Genomic DNA, 18,629 nt, shown 5'->3' on the forward strand with positions numbered 1-18,629 from the left:
ACCCGGAGAGAAAGCTGAAGCTTTCAAGGCATTATGGTGCTGAGGAGTTTGGATAGACCCAGCAGGAATTTCACTTAAGAGGAAAAGATGCTTTTGCTCTTCCGAACCTTCCCCTGGGCCCGTCTACCCGCACCTCCACGGAGGAGGAGGCAGGGGCGGGGGGCCGGTGATGTCATGACAAATGAGGGCTGTCTCAGGCGAACGGACCCCTGGACTGGAGGAGGGGGGAGCAAGAGAGGCCTCTGCACCTGGCTCTTCGGAGGGGCCGCCGAGAGCCTGGGCTGGCGGGGGGCGGGGGGCTGTTCTGGGTGACTGTGCTGCTGGACCTGGGGAGCTGGAGCTGGAGCTTCCTGGAGGAGAGGGCCTCGCTCGGAGGACGATCCCTCGCCCACCCGTCTTCTGCAAAAGGAGACAGGAGTGGATGTCCAGCAGTCCGGGGTCAGCTGCCTGGACCACCCCCGATCCTCCGCTTACAGGACAAATGACGTCACCCCCAGCAGCTCAGTTTCCTTATCTGGCAACTGGGGGATCAACCCCGTCCTGCTGGTCCCACTGCGGGGCGAGCGGGCCCTGGGGCATTCAGAGGTTAAAGCTGGGCAGACTTGGTGGTACTCCTGGGTTGGCTGTCTCTCACAGCCCATGCATGACCCTCAGCTCAGGGGTTTCACGGGTAGAACGGTGACAGTGGTCACCTTATAACGTCGCCAAGATCCAATGAGATACATCATGTGAAATGATGAGGCCCCAGCATGCAGATAGGGCTCGGAGATCGTGACACCGCTGCCCCGTGGCTGGTGCTCCGTGAAGGGCACTGGGAGGTGGCGGTGGGGGTGCGCGCACCCACTGGAACCAGAGCGAGAGACTGGTGGCCGTCCAGACCCGCAGCCGGCTTCTCCGCCGGCAAGGACGCGCCTGCTGACTGGGGATTCTTTAAGTAGCTCTGGGTCGGGGCTGACCTTTGCTTAGCAAATGATTCTTTAAGACGTCGCAAAGCCATTATGCCGAGTTTTCCAAGGTAATAGCGAAAACAGCTTACAGAGCAAACGTCCCGAGAAGCACTTACGAGTGTCCGATTGAACCAGAGATGCCTTAAGTGCTGGCTTCCAGAAATTCTTATCTGTTCATTAGGAAGGTTCTGGAGCTGCACGGAGCCCTTTGCAGCCCACAGAGGAGAGTTAGCCAAGTGACACATGGCTGGGCGGGGTCACAAGCCAGATGCGTCGGCTGGACGACAGGGCAGCATTTCTGTAAATGTCTGGACGCTACGATGTTCCTGCTGGTCCCTTCGTCCTGAGCCAGTGGCCCTGAGGAGCCAGGGCCCCGGGGATGGTGCAGAGGCCATGCATGGCCAGTGACACGGCAGCCCCGAGAGGGCACACCCGGCCCCAGCTGCACACTTGCGAGGTCCCTGCTTCTGCCTGTTGCTAATAAGATGGTCGGTTCGGACTGTAAGCGGATCGTACAGCTAACTAATGTGTCTGTAGTTCAGAATTATTTATTGCCTATGATTGCTCTGCCTCGGTTTTCAATACATAATTCATATTTTGGAGATTTCTTATTTTCGGATTTCAGAGCTGGGAGGCATAGAAGCCTGGAGTCAAGGCCACGTGTGAGTGTCCCCAGCACGGGGAGAATGAGACACTGGCCGGGGACACGCTGTCTGCTGCCCAGACGGGACAGTGGTGCCTGCCAGGGAGCCCAGTCCCCAGGCTTGGGTCTCTTGGTAGAGAGACTCTGAGTCCCGGGATCAGAGCCTGGGAGGGAGTTTGCTCTCCCTCATCCTCCTCAGATTTCTGGGCTGCTCTCCGGGTGGCCCTCGAAGTGGGGTTGTTCTCAGCAGAGGGGAAGAAAGGATCCAATGGAGCGGGAGAAGCTGGGGTGAGATTCAGGAGGCAATGCCGGCTCTCAGAGGGGTGGCCGGGACCAGGAGCGACCTCTGGTTATTAGAGATGGCCCTGCTCTGGACTAGGGCTGCCCGAGGCCAGCTTCAGTGGCAAAGGCTGGGCCATATGGACCCCAGCACGGCTCCTAATCCCTTGATTATAAAACGATCAATGCGTCCAAAACGCCCTGGGGAGTTCACGTAATAAGAAAGGAGGCTTTGAACAAAATTGCTGTACAGAGATCAAGCAAACCCAGTCTGGGAGGTTTTCAGGTAGTGGTGCCATGCGGCTCGCCTCCGACGATGAGAGCGGCCGGGCCCCAGCCCACGACTCGGGTCTGGGCTGCAAACGCCGGCTCCGTCGTTTGCACTCCCTCTGCTGAAGCCTCAGCCTCAGAAGGACAGCGGGAGCTACGATGGCTCAGCAAGGACGTGAGCAGTGAGATTCGGGATGAAAAGGATGCAGTCCCCATGCGGGGAGGGCCGGGCTGGGCAGGCAGCAGAGCGCTCGGAATACGAAAGCACCACCGGAGCTCAGGGCCAGACACAGACGTGACGGGAGGGACCACAGCGCGTGCCACCCAGACACCTTCATCTGAGCTCATTTCTCTCCTATAGACCAGAGGTAGGTGCTGGTAGAGTTGCAGAAACGGGAACGGCTCTTTAAGTAAGGGTGTGTGCCCGTGCGGGTGTGAGCATGTGTGCACTGATGTGTGTGTGCACTGCACGTGTGTGCACACATGGGAGCGTGGGCGCAAGCAGGCGCACATGTCAGCACGTGGACATTATGTGTGTGTGATGAGCGTGTGCTCACTGTTTGCACAACTGTACACGTGTAAGCATGAGCACTGCATGCGTGCATGTGTGGTTTATATGTGGATGTGTGAGCACATGTGCACTGTGTGTGGCACGTATGTGTGCGTGCATAGACGTGTGCACGGATATAGCTAGCTTGTACATGCACCGTGTGAGCATGTGTGCACTGTGTCATGGGTGCATGGTTTGTACGTGTGCATGTGAGGACCTCTGCACTGTATGTATGCACGTGTGTGGCTTGCATGTGTGCACACGTGTGCTGTATATGTGCACGTGTAAGCATGTGTATGAGTTGTACACATGCACACATAGGCACACACGTGCACTGTACACACATGTACACACGAGAGCATGTGTGCACTGCATATGTGCTGGTGGTGGGTGTGGTGGTGAGATAACAGGGTGATCATGCGTCTCAGGGATGCTGTCCTCGGACTCAGTCCCGTGGGAACCCCAAGAGGGTGTCACAATCCCCCAGGCACCCAAACTGTCAGCCGGGGTTGGCCGCTCACCTTCGGTGACTGGCAGACTTTAGCTTCTGCATAGAAATGTAGCCCGGAGGGACCTGCCGGTGTCGTGCTGATCTGTGGACACCTGGTACGAGGCCGGGGACAGCCTCGCGGTGGGAGTCCGTCCTGAGTGTCCAGCCTTCCCCTGGGCTAGAACAGGGCTTCCCAGCCTCTGCACCAGTGATGTCGGGGTGGCGCCTGTTGGGGGTCCCGTTGTGACCTGCAGGAGGGCTGGGTACCCGGGACACACCTGCTAGATGAGAGTGACACCTCTGCTGGGTGTTGTGAGCCCAGCGGCCGCCAGGCTTCCACGTGTGCTCTGCTCTGGACACTTAGCCCGTTCAGTTACCCTGAACCCTGCCACTCAGCCTGGGGTCAGTCTTTAGTCGGACAGGGACGCACAGACACTGAGCGGCACGGCTCCCTGCCGGGGCTCGGCTTTCCCTGCCAGGCCCTGCCTCTGGGATGCAGGACATGAAGAACAAGGTTGCCCCATCCCCATCACTGGATGACAGTACTGTCCCCTCCCAGTCTCAGAGGTCAGTTTTTTTGTCCCAGTCCTACCTGTCCGTGGGGCCAGGTCAGCCAGCTCTGCCCTCTGACCCGGCTCGGGGGCTGGGATCCCCGGCGTGCCTTGGCTTACTCTGAACCCCCCTCAAGGCCTCTGTAGCTTTTGACTTGTGTCCTCTGCCCCATGAGGAGGCTGCCCTTCTCGGATCCGGTGATCAGGACATGGATAGCTGTCCCCATCGTCCGGAGGCTACCCAGGGTTCGCCTGTCCCTGTGGTGGTGCAGTCAGTATGCCCCGGGTCTGCCTGGCTCCCCTTGGCCCCCCGAGCGAGCTCCCTGGCCCCGTGGAGCTCTGTGGGGCAGGAGCCGGGCCCCTGCACAAGCCGTGCAGCCCCAAGTCGGCTTTAAGGGAGGGTCAGGCCGCGCCACCGGGCAAGACGTTCACCCAGAGAAACGCAGGCGCTGCGAGTGGGAGTGGAGCAACGACGTCGGCAGTTAATTCAATAATTAAAAACAAACATTGCTTCATTTGAAGAGGTTAGGTCATTGCTGGCTGCTGAGCCCAGACTGAGGCTCCAGTGAGATACTCATTCTGGGGGCGTGGTGTGGGGACCCCGACAGGGGGACTGGAGGACAGGGAGGGCAAGCGAGGCCTTAGCTCGGACGGCTCTCACTAAGTCCTCTGTCGAAGCTCTGAGTCTGTGTGATCGGGCCACGGAGCATCTGCACCAAGAAGGGGGTCCTTGTGAGTCCCCTGCGTCTCAACACATCTCTCCTGGGGGAAGTTACACCCCACAGCGTCCCTCGGGGGTAGTGGCCCACATGCTCCTAACTCAGGGCAAGGACTCCCCGTCTGGCCATGCCGCTCTGACCGCAGCTGAGAAAACTCCGGAAGGGTAATGGGAGGAGGACGGGAGGGGATGAGGCCACACTCAGAAGGACCATCAGCGGCACTTAAAGCACTCTTGGACTTGGCATGCTATCACCCAAAGTCAGATCCGTTTCTCCCCAATTAGACTGAGCAGTGATGATGCCGCGTCTCCCTGCACGGCCATCTTCGCCGGGGCTCCGGCGGGCGCCGCGCCCACGGTGGCTCATCACCCACTACTGTGGTCCCAGCGGCCCCGGGGGCTGAGCCTGCAGGAGGTATGTGGGCCGCGGGGGTGGTAACTCACGTGCTGCCTCCCCGGCCGGCTCCTCGAGCAGGGCCTCCGGGGCTGGGGACAGTGTGGGGAGACCCGGAGGCCCCAGGCTGGGACCCCTCGCGTGCGTCCTGCTGCTTCTTTCTGGGCCTCTCCGAACAGTTGGACTCTGTTATAAATGCCGTGTTGCAGGCCACAGAGACAGCGCAGGGACCGGGCGTGGGGACCTGTAGCACGTGAGCCAAATGTCAGTCCTTGCGTTTGCCGCTGGCTAAACCCGGCAGGGTGCCGTGGAAGAACCAGTGGACAAGTCGCCCTCCACCGTGAGCCTGGGAACGTGCGTGCGACTTGTGGGACCCTGTCACTGCGCCCACGAGGTGGGCCCCTCGTGGGTCCCACGGCTCTCTGGGCCGGGTGGAGAGGAGAGTGAGCAGCGGGCAGCAGGAGGGGGGCAGCCCAAGGGCTTTGCTGACTCTGCTACTTCCAAGGTCGCGGTCACCTTCCATAGGGAAGCCCTCACTCGGACTATGCCCCACCCTGGCTGGGCAGGGTCTGGGTTTCCAAGGGGCCAGGGACTCCCCCTTCAGACCGGTCCCTTCTGGGTTAGCTGAGCCGTTCTAGTAGCGCGATGAGAGACTTGGGGGATGGACTCATTGTACAGTCGCTCAGGCAACAAATGTTTATTGAATTCCAACTGTATTCGAGGTTCCGGGCTCAGGGTGGGATGGGAATAGGACTGACGAGAGAAGAAGGCGGGGCTTCCTGGGCTATGAGGCAGACGGGGGCAAACCCTGGGAGCTGGGTCACTGCAGGGTCAGTGCACCGGGGGTGCAGGGCCGGGGGAAGGGCAGAGAGAGTTCCAGGGAGGAAAAAGGATTCCAACCTGGAGAAGCTTGCAGGAGGAGGCGGCCCAGATGGTGGGTGGGACCGGGAGGTGCACTCAAGGGGAAAGAAGGAAGATTGGAGCCTTTCCACGTGTGATGGGAACGGGTGGGGTGTGGATGGTCGCAGATCCTGAGCTCAGCCTGACGTCTGCCCTGGCTGGGCGGCCCTGGGGCCCTGGCTCAGGCCAGTGGGAGGCTCTGCCCCGTCTGTGCTTCACGCTGGGGCCTCACCAGGAAACGCCTCTTTTCCAGGCAGGTCCCTCCTGGGGACCACGGGCTCAGGAGGTATATGTCCGTGTGCCCGTGTGTGCGTGGTGTGCATTGGTGTACATGTGTGTACGTGTGTGTGTGTGTGTGTGTGTGTGTACGTCGACTTGGCAACCCCATTACTGCGCACCAGCAGCCTCCTGGACTTGGGCGCCAGAGGGGACAACAGAGGGAAGACATGTGATGTTGGACGAGTGTCCACGAGCCGAGCTGGGTGGTTTTCCTGCCTGTGAGACGCTGATAGGTGAGACTTAGTTGTTTAAGTCAGCAGGTCTGTGCGTGTCTGGAGGCCAGCTGGAGACACCTGCTTTTGGGCCTTGGGGGGTGTTTCCTGCTTCCACTCGCCGTGGCCAGGGAGGTGGCCGGCAGCCCAGAAATGTCTGGGCCGGTCGGGGGTGGGGATGAGCTTCTGGGGCAGCACAGGACAGCAGAGATGGGCTCCCTCCTGGTTCTGGAGGTGAAGGTCCCCGGTCGAGGTGTGGGCAGGGCTGCTCTCCCTCCAGGGCTCCAGGGCAGAGCCTGTCCTGCCTCTCCTGGCTCCTGGTGGCCCAGGGTCCCTTGGCCTCTGCACTCCAGTCATCAAGGGTCGCATTCTCTAATCCGTCAGCTCCATCTTTCCATCAGGGTCTCCTCTGTGTGTCAAGCCCCCTCCCTCTCCCTTAGAAATGTGTATGGGCTCGCATACCCGCACTGCCCCCCGGGGCCGCTGTGCTGTCTGTCCTGCCCCCAGAGAACTGTCTGTCCACTCCTCAGGCACCCTGTGCACTTGGTTTCCCCTCCTGGAGCATGGGCTTTCTACCTCTGTCCAGCCTGCTGCACCTGTGGGGCTGGGGACCCGAGCCATGGCCCCTGTGTCACGGTGCCCATCCCATCGGGTGTTCGGGATTTCCATTGAGGAGCCCCCCGAGGGCGAGGAGAAGGGGTGGTGGGCACTCTGGCAGCCTCACTGGGGACACAGGTGTCACCCCGAGGGAAGCCCAGCCTCTCTCAGGGGAGCAGGACCTGGGGACCTGGAGAGAGTCCCTCTGTCAGTTTCAGCACAGCCTCCGTCTGCTCCCAGCCGGCCAGGGGGCCCGGAATGTGCTGGAACACAGGCATGACTTGCCATGCTCTCCCGGGGGCAGGCACGGCTCCCCCGACTCCTTCCCAGGGACCCCACCAGCAACTCTTCGTCTGGGGCACCCCCATTCTCACCCTCGTTGGCCCACGCAGCAGACCAAGCAGATGAGAGGCCCTGCTCCGGGCTCATCCCCGGGAAAGGTCCGCCGGGGCAGCAGCCCAGGAAAATCAAATCACCGAACGCGGTAATTTAATCCAGGAAAACGAGCTCCTAATGATTTGGGGCTTCGAGAATGACTGATTGGATGCAGTATTTGCTCGGCTGTCTTCGGGGAGGTGCTGGCTTCCACAGGGAGGTTGACGGCGGAGGCGTGGGAGGGCACCTCACCAATCCGCAGCCCCAGGGTGCCGCCGCCGCAGGCTCTGGCACAGTGAGACGCGGGCCCACGAGAGCTGGGGCGGTAGGGGCTGCCAGGAGCCAGGCCGGCCCGTCCGTGCCCATCCTTTCTGGTCCTCCCTTGACCGGACTGTTGATTTCCAGATCCTTCTAGATTCACTTGCGGTTGTGGGAAACCATGAGGAAAGGCCCCGCACCCCTCACCCGTGTCCCCAGTGGTAACATCGCCCACACTTGTAGGATGCCAGTGTGCTGGGACCAGGACCTTCCCTCACCCATGGGGCCCTCCTGGGTCAGGTCCTCCTGCCCCCCAGCTCCCAACACCGCCCGCTCCCTGCCACCGCCTGTTCTCGGTCACTGTGCCCTGCAGATAAGAGAGGGGCCCCAACATGTGACTTGCAGGGTTTGCCTTTTCTCACTCTGGGTGTCTCTCTGGAGGCTCATCCCGCCTGCCCTGTGCACCTGTTGCTGGCGTCGTTGCTGCTTCGTGGTCTTTGCGGCCCGGGGAGACCTCGGTTTGTCTGACGGTTCCTCCGTGGAGGGCGGTTGGGTCCCGTGGGGGATCATGATTGCAGCTGCCGTGAGTGCTGTGCGTAGGGCTGTGCGCAAACCTTCGTCTTCACAGCTCCGACCCAGACGTGTAGGAGCGTGATTGCGGGACCAGGCTGGGGGCGTCCAGACTGTAAAGAGCCTGTTAGGTTGTTGTCCGGAGCAGCCGAACACTTCCCAGGCGCACCGGGAAGGCCTGCGTGAGCTGGCGTCCCCACGGCTTCTCCAGCCACTGCCCAGAACCCCACGTGCTCATTCCCAGCGCCGTCGCTCCCAGCCTCAGTTTCCCCAACTGTGAAGTGGCGGTATTCCATCCTCCAGCCCGGCTGACCCGAAGCTTTCCTCACGAGCCCCGGAGGCAGGGCTGGGAGAGGCTGTACTCAGTGCAAACGCTGTGTCCGCGGTGCTGTCTGTTTGTGGTGTCGTGTGTCCGCGATGTTGTGTGTCTGACACGTCTGCGGTGTTGTGTGTTCGCAGTGTCGTGTGTCCGTAATGTTGTCTGTCCACGGTGTCGTGTGTCCTCAGTGTTGTGTGTCCCCGGTGTTGTGTGTCCGACACATCTGCAGTGCTGTGTGTCCCCGGTGTTGTGTCCACACGACTCCCTGCAGACAGAGTGAGCTTAGCCTGGTCGTGGGGGGAAGGACTGTGACCGGAGCAGTGACAAGAATGTCTCAGAGACGACAGCTAAGGATGGGGGCTGGGGCACGCTGGGCGAGCAGAGTCCCTGCCGGCCCCCGGCCCCAGCCTGCAAGGGACAGAGGGAAGCCCAGCGTGGCCGGTCTGCACGAGAGGAGAAGGAGGCCGGGCTGGGGTGGGAGAGGCGGTGGGGAGGCGGTGGACGGATCTGGCTATGTGTTGGGGGAGGTGTGGCTCCTGCGGCTGGCACTGGGGGTGCAGTGAGTGGGGGACGGTTGTTCCCAGATGGTGGGTTGTGTGGCTGGGTGGATGGTGGAGTCGTTTACCCAGGGCCGGGGTGGAGGGGAAGACCGGGAAGAGCAAGTCCGGGGGCCAGTGGCCAGGAGTCCCGTGTCCGCTTCCATGATCTGGTCATGCCCACACTGAGCACCCCCTCCCCAGCTGAAATCCCAGAACTGCTTTTCCCAGACTCCCTTGCGGCGTGGCTGTGGCTGTGTAACCTGTTGGCCAATCAGCAGCAGCATAAAAGACCGTGCCCTGGAGACTGGAGGAGGCCCAGGAGGTGGGGAGGTCTTCCTTCCGGCCGATGCACGGGTGACGGCGCCTTCCGTGGCTCAGGGCAGGTTCGTGGGGCTTCGGGCATCTGTTCCCAGACTGATCCGTGAGGCCCTGCGGAGACTGGACCGTGGTGTTTCTGCCAGGCCGGCCAGGGCGTGGGGCAGGGGCCGTGGCTGCGTGTTCCCGGTGGCAGCGTCCACGCCTGTCCTCCGGCCTCGCAGGGCTGCGGAGAGTTGCCCACCCCCGAACCCATCCCCTGCACCAACTCCAGCTCACAGGGATTTTCCCACCGCTCAGAGCAGAGCCCATGTAGCTTCCCTCCCAGCTGTGCCCGAGAGTCCCTGGCCAGCTGGCTAGGAGCTGGGCGCTGAAGGGACTGTTGGTTCCTTCGGGGAGACGGGCAGCTCACTCCCACGAGTGGCTCTGCCCCTGAGGCTGGGCAGGTGCACCCCACGGGGGGCTGTGTGTGGGAGCCCATGGCCAGGTTTTGCAGACGCACCGTGGGCCGGGTGCCAGCGAGCCGGCTGGGCGTTTGTGGCTGGGGTGTGGCAGAGAGCCGTCAGGGACAGTCCCTGAAAAGTCCCAGAGCGGGTCCAGTTTGGGTCTATCAGCAAAGTGGACAGGCCGTCGCCCTCTTCCCAACAATCAGCAATCAGGGAGCCCACGGTGACCCTGTGAGCCAGGCAGAGGAAGGAAAGGGAGGTTTCTGAGGGCGTGTGAGGACCGGTGGGAAGTCGGGCCCGGCGGAGAGGCCTGCGAAGTGCCCGCAAAGTGCCTGTGTGCTCAGAGGGGTGGTGGGGCTGTGGGGCTCCCCGGGCCGACCACATCCACATCAAGACCCCAGTGGGCCTGCGGGCCACTGATGGGCCATCAGGCACTCTTCCCTCACCGGCGGCTGGACCGAGTAGAGCCGGCCGGCCCGGCATGGGCTCAGCAGCAGGGACACTGCTCCGACGTTCCGGGCCTTGCCAGGGTTCCCCAGACCTCAAAACAGCCCAGGGCGCAAGTCTTCCGGCACTTTCCATCCAGACCAGCACCACCGGTGAACAGCCTTCGGTCTCCTTGCGGCTGGCGCAGGCCCTGGGCGGCTCAGGTTTCAGGAAGGAATGTGTATGCGCCTGCGTCTGTGTACATGTACGTGTGTGTACACGTGCAGAAAACAGGTGTGTGCTGTGAGCATAAAGATGCGTGTGCGCACTGCACGTGTGGGGCACGCACACGCACGTTCAAGTAAGAGCCGTGTCCTCGGTGTGCGTATGTGTGTGCGAGCGTGCCGTGACCTGACCCGTGTGGTCCTGCTCGCGTGTGCAATGTGGGAGCACACACGTGCGTGTGCATGTGGGTCGTGCATGTGCGCGTGCAGCCACACTCCCGCGCTGCTCTGAGTGTGCGTGTGTGTGGGTGCAGTGGGGTGCCGCTGGGACTGAAGCCTCGGACGGGCAACGACAGGCCCCCGGCGTGGAGGGGGTCCTGAACTTCTGGGGCGCCGACCACTCAGAGGGACCCACATGGCATGGGGCACAGGGGCCTGGAGGCTGAGTCTAAGGGCCATTTTCTCAGGGGAGGACCGGCCCATTTCCTGTACGAAGCAGCCTACTTGAGGAGGCGAGTGTGGTGGCCTTCCTGCAGCCGCAGAGAGCATGGTGACCCCATGGGACACACCTGCCGCGGGGCGGGCGCCTCCCTTGCCGTGACAGCTGGCCGTGCTCTCCCGGGCACGCTTCATTTGCTCTGCCACGGGTCATCACCGAGAGAGCAGCTGCTCTCTGCAGGGTCCCCTGGTTCGGACACAGACCCGATGTGGTCCCCGGGCGGCTGCCCTGCTCCCTGGGCTCCCTCTCTGTGCTGCCCGCAGGACCCCGTGGGTTGCGTCCCCTTTCCAAGTGCCCGAGGGGCGGTCCTTAACTCCTGCCAAGAGAGCAGAGATGCCGCGGACAACTTCTCCTTTGACTCGTGGGGTGACGGGGACCGAATGGCAGATGTTCGCTAAGAGCTCGGTGACCTCAGGCTCCGCCCGGCAAGCTGCGCCTTGGGGCACCTGACGGTAGGATGTAGGGGACGGTCTGCTTTCTGCTGTGCCACACTGTGCCACACTGCGCAGCCACGGGAGAGCCAGAACGTTTGGCCTAGGACTCGGAAGAACCCACGTGCTGGTCTGGTGCGGGTCAAAACCCGCCCTTCTCGGCAGAGGACTTCCCCTTCCTGTGACCTTGCGGCTGCCTAGGGCTGGGGGCTGCAGGGCCCTTTCTGGAAACAGGGCTGCTTCTGTCTGCCCACCCCGCTTCCTGGGCGTTCACGGAGTTCAGGCTGAGGTCCTGAGGCTGCAGGGCTGGCTGTCCCTGAGCCTCTGTTGCCCGTCCTAAGGCACACTGGCGTGGGCTTCAAGGCACACGGCTGGAAGGGCCAATATGGGGCCCCTGCACCCTCCGAATGCCCTCCTTTGCCCTAGCCTGCCCCTTCCACAGCAGTAGGGAGGGTGGGGGGTGGGCTTTCCAGAGGCTCGGGGAGCAGTGAGTGCCAGACCTGACACTTGCCCACTGTGACAGGGAAATTGGCCGCAGGTGGTCACCAGGCAGGACACACTGCTGACTCGCGGACTGGGTTCCAGATAGGAACTGGCAACTTTGTTGTGTGTCGGTGGCTGAGGACCAGGCTCTGCTGCTTCTAGACGTGTGACCTTGGGAAGAGCTGTGCCTCCCTGGGTCTCAGTTTCTGCATCTGCAAAATGGGGGTAACGACCAACCCCTTCCCGCAGGCAGTGTGATAGGAGGAGGAACCCCGGCCTGTGCAGGGCACTCAGGGACTCAGGGACTCCTGACAGCGATGTTTACCCCTTGTCTCTCATGTTAGTGATGTCACTCAGTGATGCCACATGCTTTGGCCCCGGCAGGGTCCCCCTGGGTCTCCGGGCAGTGCAGGCACTGCGCTGGATCCTGCTGACACCAAGGCCGGTGACCACGCTTTGCTTCTCCAGGGGAGAGTCCAGACCTGGACCGTTCCTGGGCCTGGTGAAGCCATGGGAGTTGCTCCCACATCAGAGCTTTGCCTCCAAGGGCAAGGCCGTAGAGCTGACCCCCCGCTCCAGACGCTCTCATGCAGTGTCTGCCCCGCTGTCCTGGGCTGTGTTCCAGGGCCACCTGGTCATGCCTACCTTCAAATGCAGGGGACAATGGAGGACCTGCCCTGTCCCCTGGCATGGACCCCTCACATCTCCCCGAGGCGTCTGTGCCCAGGGCTCAGCTGTGTCCTCCAGCTGCCTGTCTTAACAACGGCCTTTCAGCCTTTGGGGTCCCTGGGCCTCACCATCCTCAGATGTGTGTATGCCCCGCCTCCCACCCTGGTCTTCCTGCGGGGCTGGCCGAGAGCTCTGCGCAGCTCAGTTACCCGGCCTCTGCTGGGACGCGGGTCCTGTAGGGCTGAAATCAAACGCGTGGCTTCTGCAGAGAGAGAGGAGAGGAGAGGCGGCTAATGAGCTGCTCTGCACATCCTGAGTCCTGGGGGTTAATTCCCGAAGAGCCAGATCAGAAACATGCCTAAAAGCCCAGTTTGATAAATTTCCAGGACGCCAACCCCGAGGGGAGCAAGGAGAGCTTGAAAGGAGGCGAGGCCATTGATGTGTTCCTGTTTGTCTTCGCTGCCGCTGCGGCTGAGACGCGGCTGGGATGTAGCTGGGATGTGGCTGGGGACGTGGCAGGGACGTGGCAGGGACGTGGCAGGGACGTGGCTGACACGGGGCTGGGCCAGCCTTTGAAGTGCTGTCTCTCCTGCATTCTTCATCTCACTATGTCCTCCTTCATCTTCACCTGCCTCCCCGGGAAGCTAACTTGGGAATCCGCGGTGGGTGAACACAGCAAGGTCCTCCTTGGTGTCAAGGCCCATCCTGAACCCATGTTCCGGGAGCCTGGGGGGCCGACCCCAGTGTCACCTAGCTGGACCCGCAGGAGGTGCGGAGACAGACTGCCCAGCTGGGAATCAGGGCTGCAGCGATGGGCAGTGGTCCCTGATGGCCCCCAGTGGGCCCTGGGCTGGCAGCCAGGGACAGTACAGTGACACTGCCATGGACCTCGTGCCCAGGAGGTCCCCAGGAGTGGCGGGAGGTACTGATGCAGTCGGAGACCTCGGGGTTCAGTCTCTGAGGCTCCCCGGAGAAACCCGGTCCAGCAGGCAGGAAACATCTCTGAATATGGGAGGACGTCCCTGGAACTTAGCGGGCCTGGAAGGAGCATGCGGCCTCTCGGCCTCCTGAAAACCCCGTCCCCGCTGCTCCCCAGGGTCTGCTTCCCTACACACCCGTGCTCTCCCACCAGGGCACCTGGAAATCAGGATAAACAAGCCAACTTCTCCCAGTCCCAAGCCCTGGGTTCCTGTCCTTGTTAATATTCCTTCCCTTCCGCTCAGTCCGTTTCAAAAAAAGAGGACACAGAACAAGGCGGGTGGGCCTGCTAGCCCCTGAAGTCTCCCAGGAGGGCACGGGGGTGGGGGGAAGAGCAGGGCTGATGGGGCTGAGCCACCTGGTGGCAGGACGGGGGGGGCGCGGTGGGGGGTGCACAGGACGGGTCGTGGCAGGGCTGCAGGCTGCGGGCTGTGGGCTTTTCTGTCCCCCAGGGCCCCTCTCCTGCCTCCTCCTCCACTTCCTCTTTTTCTCTCCTCACCTTGCCCCTGCATACGGGGCCACTCCCAGCTCCTCTCCTGGCCGGCAGCCTCTCAGGCCCAGGTCCATGTGCCCGTGGCAGGTGCTGCCCGCTCCTACTCAGGATGGAGAGGATGGAGTCAGGCACCCAGGCTTCCGGGACCGCCGTCCCCAGTCTCACGGCTGTCTGTGGGGTGGGGGGGGCACAAGGAAGGAAGGAGAGGGAGGCTTGCGGCCAGCTGTCCCCTCTTCTCTCTAGAGGAGACCCCAAGACCTAAGCACCCCAGGTCTGCACTGGGAAAGATGCTGTCCGCATGCTGCTGGACCCTGCCGATAGGGGCCACCCTGTGCCTGCCCCCACGGAGGGGACTGAGCCCAGCCTGTCCTTGCGCCCCTCGGCCCCCCCCGGCCTCCCAGCCCCTGCGGCTTCCCCTCCTCATCACCCAGCAGCCCTGCTGTGCCCTCGCCTCCAGATGGCCCCCTGGGTCCACTGTCCCCGAAACACCAGCTCTGGAGCCCACGTGCCAGCCCCGTCTGCTGCTGTCTGTCACTGCCTCCGCGATCCCACCCAGGGCCTGTGTGTTTAGCTGCTTATTTCCGTACGCGGGACGACAGAACGGCAGCGGGGCCCCGTGCCCCTCCCCGACGCCTGTGGAACCGGGAGGACAGAGGCTCATTGCTTCCCCCACAGACTGAGCCAAGCCCAGCTCCGCTGCGAGCTCGCCGCGGACTCGGCCGACCCACAGCCTCTCGGTCCTCAGTTCCCCCAGCGGTGGGGGTGGGGCTACCTGAGCTCCTGGGTCCTCGTCATCCCGACGATCCTGGCAGCTTGCGGAGCAGCCGCTCTGTGCCCCGTGCTTTGGAGGGGCCGGGGCGAGCCCTGCGGGCGCGGAGGGTGTCGCTGCTTTCACGTCCATCCAGAGGCCAGAACGTGACCTCGTTTGGCCACAGGGTCTTTGCAGGTATAACTCATTAAGGATCCCGAGATGAGATCCTCCTGGGTTCGGGTGGGCCCTGCCCTGCATCTGAAGACTGGGGTGCTTGCGAAAAGAGGGGGGTGCAGACACAGAAGGACAGGCCGTGTGACGGCCGAGATCGGAGGCCCGTCAGCCACAGGCCCAGGAACCCTGGGGCCGCCAGGAGCTGGAAGAGGCAGGAAGGGTCCTCCCCTGCAGCCTCCGGAGTGAGGCCCTACCCACACCCGAGCTCCAGGCCTGCGTGGCAGCTGTGGGGCGCTAAGCAAAGCCCCGAAGAGATTGCCACGGGGAGAGCCCCCTGTCCCTGCTGCACGGAGGGGCCCCGGCTGCAGGTGGTTAGTGAGCGGGAGCGCCCCTCCCCCTCCCACCGGCGGGGTCAAAGGGCATCTGGTGTCGGGACGGGCTCCCTTGAGGGGGCCACTTTGTACTTTGTCATAGCTACTCAGGCTCACGGCATCTGTGCGTTCCTTTGTTCCCTGAAGGGGAAGGTGGCTGGTTCTGGTCCCAGCAACCCCGATGTGGGGACACGGAGAAGGTGGGGAAGAGACGGGACCACAACTTGGCTGGTTAATGCCTCTGGGCACGGGGCTCTGGAGCCCGCCTGCCTGAGCCCTCCGGTGACCCGTCCAATCTCGTCCCTTCTCTCTCTGTGAGCCTGCAGCGCCGGGCAGGGGTCAGGGCAAGGAGCAAGGGGACAGCCGTGGCTCCCGTGGACAAGGGACAGCAAGCACACTGTGCAAGGGGCAGGCCACGTATGAGGTCAGACAGGTGCCAGGGAGGTGACCCTGGCAGCCAGGACGGCTGGGTCTCCCGAGGAGCATGGCCGCTTGTACCCCCTGCAACCTTGTGCCTTTCTCATGGCTGGGAGGAGGTTTCTAGCTCTGTCCCCCTTCTGACCCTACGCCCCAGCATCCCTGTGTGGCCGTGGCAGGGGTCCGTGGACACACTCTTCCCTAGAGGCACAGCCCAGCCCAGCCATGCTCGCCCACAGTCAGTAACACCTGTGCTCAGACCAGGTGCCACAGTCCTGAGTTGGCTCCGGGACTCCCAGATCATTCATTTAGTCATTCACCAAACATTCAGTGCAGACTTCCAGGGACTGGATTTGTGCTGAATCCTGGGACACAGCCCGAGTCCTGGGTTAAGGGGAATCCGCCCCATGGAAGCCTGGGGATAGCTGGGATGGGAGGCACCTAGGACCAGAAAGGGGATGGGGTGGAGTGTCTGCCTCGGCGCCCGCGTCCAGGACAGCTCTTGTGGGAAAAGTGGTGGGGGGCACAAGGTGTGCAAAGGCCTAGAGGGGGTGAGGGGCATGCAGGTAGTGTGTGGACACCAGCAGGAGGACGGGGACACCAGCAGGAGGACGGGGACTCCAGGCCATGAGCCCCGCACAGAGGTGGCCCTGGAGGTGGAGCTCAGGGGTCTGCTTTATTCTGAGCCTGCAAGAGGCTTCAGGCAGGAGAGGGTCCCCCAGGAGTGGGGACAGACTGGGGATGAGACTGAGGTGTGGTGACAAGACAGGCATCGCTGGGGTCCTCCAGGCAGCAGAGGGACGAGGGACGGGGCAGTGGAAGGACCAGAGCTTGGCAGTGGAGGGCGTGGGGTGGAGTGGTTTGTGGGTGAGTGGTGGGCAGGCGAGAGCACATGAGACGGTGTAGGGGGAGATGGTGTCTCCCCAGGTCCTGCTGGGGTGACGTCCTCTGCTCCCACCACCCCAAGCCTGTGCCAAGAGCCTGGCATCACTGTGGCCACAACAGAGCCAGGCCTCGCCCCTGGGCTGCAAGCTCCCGGCTGCGGGAACCCTGTCTGCCGGGCGTCAGCATCCGGGCTCTGCCTGTGCCCGGGGAGGGGGCATTTTGCAGACAAGAAGACGGTGGTCAAAGGCATTCAAGCAACGGGCCTCCCTGGCAGCTGGTCACCGTGTCTCCACCAGCGGTTGCTAATTCCAGAAAGACCCCAATGCAGCTGCGCGCAGGCTTCGCACGGCCAGCGGTGGACTAGTGGCGGCTCATGTTGATGCGTCTCAGGAGCATTGCTGAGGCCAAATGGGCCGTGGCTCAGGTTCTCCCGCAAGCCGGCCGAGGGCCACCCCGTTACACGGATTAGGAAGCCGGGCTGTGAGCAGAGCTGGGGTCCACACTCTGGTCTGGTGGCCGGGGAGCTGCGTCCATCTGCCCCGGACACCCCCGCAGCCCCGAGTGCCACCTCTGCCACTCCCTGGCATCTCACGCCCCGCGTTCTGCAGACACTTTTCACTTTGGCCTGGCCAGGGGCGTGAGGGCCCTTGATGCAACCCGCTGGTGAGCAAGCAGGGACATCGGGCACCTGTCCTAATCAGTCTGAGGTCAGGGATCTCTCGGAGGCTGCGGGCCAACCCTCCGTCTCCTGCCGCGTCGGCCTGGGGGAGCTGCGGAGCCCGGCCGATGGCCGCCTGCCGGCTCCAGGCTCCCAGCCAGAGTGGGGGACGGCGAGAGGCAGCCGAGTGAGAGGAGCCTGCTCTGTGGGATGAAGGAGAAGATGGTTTTCTAAAAGCTCATTGCTCTTTGAGACCAGAAAAGGGTTTCCCTTAGCTCACCCGGGATATGATGACACACGGGCTGAATTATAGGAACTTCCCAGATCACAGAGCGGAAAAAAGCACCGTCCATCACAGAAAAGGAAACCACACTCTGCCTGGAGCGCCGAGAGTCCCGGTTGGGGGAGCCGAGAGCCTGCACCTGCCCCGAGGGTGTGGGGGGGCGCCCTCCTGAGCAGAGCCGCCGCACGGGAGGTCACGACAGGACAGACCAGCCACCAGCTGCTCCGGCGTCCGGCGTCCGATTCAGCCAAAGCACACCACAGCCAAGGCGTGGGGTGGGGTAGGTCACCTGGCTTGGAGTCAGTCCCGAAGTCCGAGCTGGAAGGGGCGGCGAGAGCGCCCTCCTGCAGGCCCTGCCGATCTGGAGAGACGCAGCTGGAACCAGGCTGTGCTCCCTGGGGCTGAACCACGTAGGCGGCCAGGAGGGAGCCCTGCAGGTGCCGTGGGCGTGTCCTTCTTTGGACTCGGGCCTGGGGAAGTGAGGGGCTGGTTTTGCTGGAGCCAAAGGGAGTGAAGGAGGCCGCCCTGGACTCTGCCCATGGGCTTTGGATGCATGAGCTCGTGGATCCCAGGCTGCCCTGGCAGGGTCCTACTGAGGTCAAGTCAGCATTTGGAACCCCAAAGAGGATAGCTTGTGGGCATGGAGTGCATTACTGGGCATGGGGGGGTGTCACCTTCCAGAGACGGGCCACAGATAATCTAGAGCTGGCTAGAAGTAAGTCACCTGGTAAGATTCCCTTGCTGCCCTGGAAGGAAGTGAGCATGCTGTCACTGGAGGTGTGCAAGGGAGTGCCGTGGTTGTGAGGGAGCTGTGCACACGTTGTCGGAGAGGAGAGCTGCAGGGGTGCTCAGGGATCATTTGGTCTCACTCTGTGGTTTCCATGAGGAAGAACCACAGCTGAGAAGATAGCGTCCTCCCGCAGAGCCTGGCCAATACGCCAGCTCGATGCCTCGGGGCCCTCCTGGAGGCTCCTCTTGTCCTGACGCAGAGAGGCCCGCGGCAGAGAGGCCAGTGGCTGAAGATCAAGGGCAAGACTGAGTCCCAAAGGCAGGCGGGAGGAAGCCCCAGGCTACCTGGGACTGTAGGTCTGCTTCTGGACGCTGGACCTGCTACCAGGTCCCTGTACAGCCCCAGGATCATGTCACACCATCTCCTGGCCATGGCTGACATGTCCCCACCTTCCTTATGCACCCCTAGGTGTGCGCCTCAGCCGCTCTGATTTCAGGAGGAGACG

This window comes from Lontra canadensis, unplaced genomic scaffold, assembly GCF_010015895.1.
Source record: "Lontra canadensis isolate GAN:19392208 unplaced genomic scaffold, GSC_riverotter_1.0 scaffold30, whole genome shotgun sequence".
NCBI classification, from domain to species: Eukaryota; Metazoa; Chordata; class Mammalia; order Carnivora; family Mustelidae; genus Lontra; species Lontra canadensis.